The 8,715-nt window shown below is 42.4% G+C and overlaps 1 long non-coding RNA gene across 1 annotated transcript in view; it reads right to left on the bottom strand.

Moving 5' to 3' along the window:
- Positions 1-525: 525 nt before the first annotated feature.
- The window catches only part of LOC130356915 (uncharacterized), a 30,459-nt gene continuing 22,269 nt past the window's right edge, over positions 526-8,715 (bottom strand). Inside the window, exons 2-3 of the long non-coding RNA XR_008889034.1 lie at positions 5,768-5,867; positions 526-1,197 (exon numbers count right to left, since the gene is read on the bottom strand). This is a non-coding gene — a long non-coding RNA (uncharacterized LOC130356915). The remainder of the gene's footprint in view (positions 1,198-5,767; positions 5,868-8,715) is intronic.

The raw sequence follows: 8,715 nt of genomic DNA, 5'->3' as shown, positions 1-8,715 counted from the left end.
CAGCACTGGCTACACTTGGAATCTCTGGTCGTAATTTTTCAGGACGGAGATTCCTCAGCATGAACCTACCCTTACAGTGGACATTATGTGTCCAAGAACAAATCTGTCAGTTTAGGGTGTAAAGCTGGGGTACATGGCGACTTTGGTTGATCGTAATGTCACATTGCAAATAACGATTGTCAATGTGATCGCAATTCGACTTGCGTCATGATGTTACAGTGACATTACAGTCATACAAAATCCAAATTGGATTTTTGGTCGCAGGTTGCAAATTACTTGTGACTTTGCCAGCATTGTCCTCAATACAAGCTGCATGTGATTGCGATTTGGCTAATTTTTTTTTTTTCCTTACAGCCAAATTGCAACTGTAATAAAGTCACAGACAAACTGCAGAAATATTTCGGAGGTGCATGTAGCCTTAAGCTGTAGTTGGTTACATTTCATGTACTTGAACGTGTAAGCAATAGGAAGCTCATGCAAACTGGCAATGAGTGAGTTAAGTATCATGTACCTCAGCTGCAGCAAATGTGAAAGAGATCACATTAATAGAGAACCGCGGCGACGCCATGGGGGAGGGGACATGTATGTCCCAGAGGGAATCCCATGTATAACGCACTTAAATGACTGCGGGGTGGGCGGAACGGTAGACCAAGCTGACAAGTTTATTTTCGAATGAACTAATTGGGACTTGCCAGAGGGATTTCAAGAAACAACATCTCACCCGAAGAACAAAAGCGTTGGCTACGTCAGGCTCACATAACATGTAATGGATATGAAGTGTACAGTGCTCACGGCTGGACACAGAACTACTGCTTTCCTTCTATCCCATTACCAGAAGGTGCATTGTAGTTTAATGTACATTTCAGCTGGTGCAGCCGTCAATTATCAGGAAAGGCTGGATAAAAATTCAGCTCCAATTATTTTTCAGGAATACATAGTGTAACAATAGTTGTTTGATTTATTTCCTGCCAACATATTCCGCAGCACTTACGGCAAGAACGTCCAAACTCCATGTAGATGTTTTCCTTGGTTGGATTTGAAACCAGGACCCCAATGCTGCAGGGCAACAATGCCAACCACTGAGCCAGAATAGAGTGATTGTGACATTACTATATTATAGAAGAACATTTATACCTAGGGCTCCTGAAGACTCATTGTATGTATGGTGCCTCCACGAGGGACTATATTCCACTGCATCTACGGAAAAAATCATAAGAAGGCATACATGATTTTTACTGTGGATTCTCTGTGACACAAAGGAAACATTTGAATGCATGTGTTAGATTTTACTGCTTAGAGCCAGAAAGTAAAATATATTAATTTATTCTAATTGGTTTGTAATTTCTTTATTTCATTTTTTGTACATTCTTTTGGGGTCTGTCATTTTGCCAGTATATAGAGATATGCTTTTCAGCCGGACATAGAAAACAATAGCCAGGAGCTGTCCCATTCACATGAATAAAAAAGGTCTTGCTCTGCGACTTTCGCAAACATCATTCCACAAGGAGGGGGAGGCTAAGCTGTGAACATCACTTATAGTTGTGTCTATCTACTGGTGCCACCTTTCACTGTATTGCTGATCACTTTCCTGCAGCCTCCTCCTTATCACAGACAGAACAGAAAGTCTCAGCTTAGTTATACCCCTAGTAGCCCTCCGGAGCTGCCATTGGCGAATGAATAATTCACTCCTTAAATCATTGTCTTCCCGGGAGTCAATACAGCAATGTCTAACTGATTATTTTGCTACTAGTCTCTTCTCAGGCTGTCCTCTGGGAAGCCCATAAGTCAGTTGAATGAGGGTATTGTACTGCTCTGGGTGCACGACTTAAGCGTGATGCCCTGACTCGCTCTTGGGAACTCCAAGTGGAGATCACTTGCCTGAACGCTCTCATACTGTCTGCCCCCTCTCTATAGGTCCTGAGGCACTTGGTGGTGCTCGGGCTCAGTTGGGAGACCTGTCTCTCCATAGAGTTGAGCGACAGTTGCTGTATGCCAAACAACGTTTTTATGAGAAAGGCAACAAAGCCCATACTATGTTGGTCAGGGGCCTGTGTGACCGGGCGGGGACTCAATCCCCCTCTGCCTTGAAGGACTCCTCTGGTGTACCTCATTATCACCCTGCTGATATTTCTCGCCTCTTTGTTGACTAATGCACTAATCTTTACTCCTTTCCAACTTCCGTCTGATTCGGTGGAATGAACAGCAGCTCTTGATTTTTATCTTTCCCGATGTGGCCTACCTTCTTTGTGTGAGGCTGATTGTGCAGTCCTCAACACGCCTATCACTGGGGAGGAACTCCTGGAGGTCCTCAAATCCCTTCCTACTGGTCGTTCCCCCAGCCCAGACGGCTTTACGTACCTGTACTATAAGACTTACTCCTCTATTCTTGTACTTAAACTCGTTCCTCTTTTTAAATCATTCATTCATCTTTGATTAATCACCTTGATACCTAAACCTGGCAAGGACCCTCACGATTGTTCTAGTTACAGGCCTATTGCCCTTCTTAATTCTGATTTGAAGCTTTTTTCTAAGGTGTTGGCTGTCAGACTTTGCTCTTTTCTCCCATCTCTTATCCATAAGGATTAGGTTGGGTTCATACCCTGCCACCAGGGTGGTGACAACACCAGAAGGGTGGTAGATCTCGTTGACTTAATCAATCAGAGGTCCGAGCACATTAGTTCTTAGCTTAGATGCCGAAAAGGCATTTGATAGACTGGGGTGGCCTTTCGTTTTGCTACCCTCCAGAAATTTGGTATAACGGGCAATTTTCTAACTGCACTGCGGGGTCTTTACTCCTCTCCTACTGCCTCTCTCAAACATCCTCATGCTCCTTCTACTACCTTTCCTTTATCTAATGGAACCAGTCAGGGTTGTCCCCTGTCTCCCCTGGTTTTTGCCCTAAATTGATCATGGGCTGGTATCATACTCCGGAACTGTTAAATAGACTGAACCCTGATATCCCTCCTCAATGCTGGCGTTGTGGTGTGGGGCTGGGTACGGTGTTCCATATTTTCTTGTCCTCTCCTCTCTTAGCTGACTACTGAAAAAAAAGTGCAGGGATTGATATCTGACACTCTGGGGATGTCGCTCTGGACCCCTTATTTACCTTCTCCATCTCTCTCACCCCACTCTGTCTAAGAAACCATTTAAGCTTTTCATGCATATTTCCCTAGCTGCTAAAACCCTTATTGCCAAGTGTTGGAAGAGGACCCTCCCTCCCTCTGAATCTGATTTGTTAACCCGAATACGTGAGATCCGTTCTTTGGAATTTCTAACGGCCTCTTTAAATAATTCTATCACCTCATTCCTCTCTGTCTGGGAACATTGGGTTCGTTTCTCTGATAGGCAACCGCCTTGATCTCCCGACCTCACTTTCTCTTCCTTCTCTCTTCTTTTTCTTTCTCTCTCCTCTTCCCTTAGCCTCTTGTGGTGGTCGTATGTTTGTCCCCACTGTTTTTGTTTCCTCCCCCCCTCCTTCCTAACTCCCCTACCCCTCCTCTTCCTCTGTTTGTGGCCCTTAGGGCCTTACTGACTACTTTTTCTGCCTTTCAATGATTATAGTTACGGATTTATTGTGTTAACATCGTGATACTGAGGGCCTTTATCGGGATTTCTGTGGTTTTACTAGAATGCCTTGGCCCCCCCATTTGCTTGTTCTCTCACTCATACTATGCCGTTTGATATTGGGTTTCGGCCCTCTGTATTATCATTGTATGTTTTTCTCTTTTATTTGGATTTGTAACAATGAAAAATTCCTTACTAAAAATTACAGTTAAAAAAAAAAATTGGGCAGTTAAAGCAATTTTGGAATTAGGCTAGTAACAGACACAACTTTTGTTGGTTGGCGTTTTTTTATAGCCAAAAAAAACTGCCTTCTAAATTTTTCCTCCAAGATGAAGCTTTTGTGGCGTTTTTTCCAAAGATAATGGGGAAGATTTATCAAAACCTGTGTAGAGGAACAGTGGCCTATAGCAACCATTGAGATTCCTTTTATCATTTTTAAAAAGGCCTCTGAAATATAAAAGAAGCAATCTGGTTGGTTGCTATGGGCAACTGGTCAACTTTTCCTCTACACAGGTTTTGATAAATTTCCCCCAATGAGTATTAGTATAGGCTTTGTCTTTTTTTTATTACAAAGCTGCAGTTTTGCACTAAGCCTTTAAAAAAAAAAATGCTATGTGGGTATGGAATTTTATATTTCCCTCAGAACTCCCAGGCAACATCTGGCCACAGCGTTTTAAGCCCCAAAAAACACAATTCGGCAAATCATTTTAACGAAAAAAAACTCCTATTTGTTTCCAGCCTAACCGCATTTTTTTTTATACTATGGCCTTCATTTACTAAGAGTATAGAGTTTTATTTGTTGTAGGTTTAGTAAGTAATGTGTTCTTTTTCTTTCTATTATTATGTGTGTTTGTGTGGGGGGTTTTGGCGCACGTTGGATATTTTGGCACAAGTGGGAAAAAGGAAAATTCTACATTACAAATGAATGATTGTAACTAAGGGAACCTAGAGCAAAGCAAAGTCACTAAGAAAAAAAACAAACCCAAAATATTCCAAAGGGCCAGAAGTGAAGGGATTGGTTAATGTGGTGTTGCAGGGTTATTTTCAGACCATCTATTTTATGGTCAGCAATTTTCCAGACAGAATTCTCTTTTTATAGTAGAAAACCTTTATAAATATGTAGATTGCATAGTTGCAATCCTATGATACTTTTTCCTGCCAAGCAAAAAATATAGCCATGTAAAGTATATCTCATGTCTCAAAGCCTGGCGATCACGGGTATGTGACATCACAGCTCTGCCCCCGTGTGATGTCATGCTCCACCCCCTCAATGCAAGCCTATGGAGGGGGCGTGACAGCTGTCACGCCCCCTCCCATAGGCTTGCATTGAGGGGGCGGAGCGTGAGGTCACACGGGGGCGGAGCCGTGACATCACTATGCTCCGTCCCCGTGATCGCCAGTAATCAGACCCGGAGCGAGCACGCTCTGGGGGCTGATTCTAACGGGGTGCGGCGTGGAAGATCACAGGGGTCCCCAGCGGCGGGACCCCCGCGATTAGGCATCTTATCCCCTATCCTTAGGATAAGAGATAAGATGTCTTAGTGCCGGAGTACCCCTTTAAGCTTGAGAAATTGGCAGGAAGCCTACATGTTATGGATTATTGAGAATCATAATGAAATTCAGTGTATACAGTATGAACTTATATATAGTATGTATGATAATTAATTTTATTATTGTTATTATTTGGATATAGTTAAGAGATATACATTATTATTGATATACAATATCTGACATTATTATTGTAGACATTATTATTAGTATACTATATCTGACATTATTATTATTATTATTATTATCACTACTATTATTATTGGTATACTACATCTGTTACATCATACCATCACATACTACATATTACCATTGGGAAATAAAAAGAAAGGCATGTATTCCATAATGGCAGTCAGTTAATCCTCCTCCATTCTCTAATTGGACTCTTTCTACCATCATTGTACGACCCACAAAAGCTTCCCCCCCCCCCCCCCCCCACACTCATCGATGAATGAATAGAACTGATTTACAATGTATTCAGGACAATTTTTCCTAACTAGCTAGAAATTAGTCTACAACATAACCTCATGCTTATGTGAGGGGAGGAAACCCACTTATATATAATTGGGGGTCTGTGTTTAGATATCTAAGAGGCAAGGAAAAGGTTAAGAAGCCAATCATTGTTAATGAAGAAGCTATGATGGCTGCTCCTCACTTCACCGTGCTGCTTCTTCCTCTTGGACTCTGCTTATTTCTCCATTGCTTCTCCATCCTTTTTCCCCATTTCCTCAGTTTTTTCTCCATTTCTTTCACTCCTGTTTATAAAAGATAAGCCAAGAATTGTCAGCAATTGCTAAATAGAAGTTGAGCCCCTCATCCATTACCACAACTTTAATTTTTCTTCCTCTCTCGGAAGAGCCAAGACCCTCATTGACCACCAGTGTATCTTCAGATTTTATCTTTTAGGTCTATAGATCACTAAGCCAAAGTCAATGGGCCAGCCGTAGACTTAAAATGGGGAACTTGGGGAACTTAAATGGCATGTTTGTGTATTTAATTCCAGTTTAATAAATATTAGTATGTAGAAGAGCTTGTAAAAGAAATGTTCTCCTTCCTTGGGTGCGGCCATATTGGAAACACATCCTTCCTGTATTGTCTGTAGAGAAACTGCAACAAGAAGGATGGGGAATTGGATTACAACTATCCCATTCACAGGCATATAGGCCACATTAAATATGGTAAGTCTGGGGGTCTTTAGCCTAACATGTTTTCAGTCTGTGTGCCCAGTCTGAGGAGTATCTGGCAGTGGCTTCTGCCCTTTCTCTACTATGTGTGCAAATGTATTTGGGTTCTGCAGCACTTGACTGTCAGTTATATAATATATGTTGCTTATTCCAGTGGACTCCAAACGGTAGATGTCTAGAGATTGCAACAGATAAAGGGCCACTGGAGACAATTGGTCTATACCTTTGTTTTGGGTGCAGTTAGTATCAAAAGACGATCTTAGATGGACCTTTAAAGGGGTACTCCGCCCCTAGACATCTTATCTCCTATCCAAAGGGTGCAGTGTCGGAGCGCCAGAGGCTTGTGACGTCATGGTCGCGCCCCACTCATGACATCACAACCACGCCCCCTCAATGCAGGTCTATGGGAAGGGGCGTGATGGCTGTCATTCCCCCTCCCATAGACTTGCATTGAGGGGGCATGACCGTGACATCACGAGGGGACGTGACAGTGATGCCACGAGCCAAGATTGTGGGGGTCTTTAGCGGCAGGACCCCCGTGATCAGACATCTTATACCCTATCCTTTGGATAGGGGATAAAATGTCTAGGGCCGGAGTACCCCTTTAAATTCATGTATATAATGGGACTGATAAACATATACCAATAATATTGTTAAAAAGAAAAAAATATTCAAGAATTTGTTTGTGCATTGAATAATCATGACATTTTCACCTTTTTGCCTGTCATATATTTAATGTTAATATTGTTTAATATGTTAATTTCATGACTCAGTCCACTACAAAGTCAGGTCTGACATAACTACTATTCCTTGGATACACTACTCACTGTTGATGTGTATAACATGTGTTTACTCATTTCCTTTGTTCTCTGCAGCTAATATGTTAATTAGAATGGCGTATTACAGGATTCCTGTGAGTGGTACCTTCAGTTGGTACACCTCAGGGGCAGGAGTGTCTGTGGTTAGGCCAATGTTGCAAGAGTAGAGAGTGTCACAAATGCAGAGGAAGTAATAATCAGGTCACATAGTAAATCTAAATGTAAATAATAAACTAGAGGCTGGCGATACAGAGATGGCACATATTGTATCTATTACAGAGTAAGGGAAATCACTCAAATGTAACTAGAACACATTGAAATACAACATCAAACTGTATATCAATTATGTGTAAAATAGCAGGAATAGTTTATTTGAGGATATAAAAAGGCAGAAATTAGACATAGAGAATTCAATTTGGCCCCCAGACTGATACTTTGCCAGCCTTGGCTTAGTGCCCAGTGGTCCAGCAAGCAAAAAAAACCATTGGGATGAACCATATATTGAGATTTCGATCATACCTACGTGTCACAATTGTATTGATTTGTCTATTATTAATGTGTCGCAAAACCTGTCTGCAATAAACGTTTCTTTGTCAGGGATGGAGGACTTCCTATAGTGGACTGTAACAAGTAGAACAAGTATTGCTGATGCTCCAAATTCTCTCATGGTACTGAAATGATCATGTCTATGGATCAATTGTGACAGAGGGTAAAGTCTCGCCTTGTGGAAGCCATGAGGCCAAGATGTGTTGCAATTCAGTAGAAAATCATAAACATGTTGTTCGGCACAATTTTCTATAGATTGTCAGGTACGTTTTTTGCCTGCAAAATTGTGCACCGATTCTGCAGGTAAGCAGCAGTTTTACTTGCCTAACAGCATTGTCCAAACTGCACTGAGCGGTATAGTTGGACTGTTCTCTATTGCACTGTAGGCACGTCTTTGCCCGTTCTCCGTGCACAAACACTTCCTCTACTTGAGACCATACTTTGATGGAAATCTGTTCCATGGGTAAGAAAATGTAGAATCCGTGGCTCTTATAGTGGCTCTTCCTGTTTGTTTCCACTAATATGTCCCTGTTATTATGGAATTTAATCTTCTTACCTGGTGAGTGCCATGGATTCTTCTGCTGGAAACCAGAGGTGATACATTCTAAGGTTAGAAATATCTTAAAGGGGTATTCTGGCCATAGATGTCTCATCGTGGGGGACATTCTGTGCTGCTCCAGTCTCAGAAAAAGCTGGGTTTCCGGGACTGGAGACGTGATGTCACACCACGCCTCCTCCATTCATGTCTATGGGAGGGGGCATAACAGCTGTCACGCCCCCTCCCATGGACATGAATGGAGGGGGCGTGGCATGATCTCACAAGGGGGCATGACGAGATGTCACGTCTCCAGTTCCGGAAACACAGAGGTTTCCGAGACTGGAGCAGCAGCCCAGCAGAGAATGTGGGTGCTGCATGGAGATCGCGGGGGGAGGGGGGTCCCAGCGGCGGGCCCTCTCCGCGATCAGACATCTAATCCCCTATACTTTGGATAGGAGATAAGATGTATATGGCCGGAATATCTCTTTAGTATAGCCAGAATACGAAATGTAGATAG

The sequence above is a fragment of the Hyla sarda genome, chromosome 2, assembly GCF_029499605.1.
Source record: "Hyla sarda isolate aHylSar1 chromosome 2, aHylSar1.hap1, whole genome shotgun sequence".
Lineage (NCBI taxonomy): Eukaryota > Metazoa > Chordata > Amphibia > Anura > Hylidae > Hyla > Hyla sarda.
Note: the sequence above shows the minus strand (reverse complement) of the source record. Positions and strands in the feature narration are given on the sequence as shown.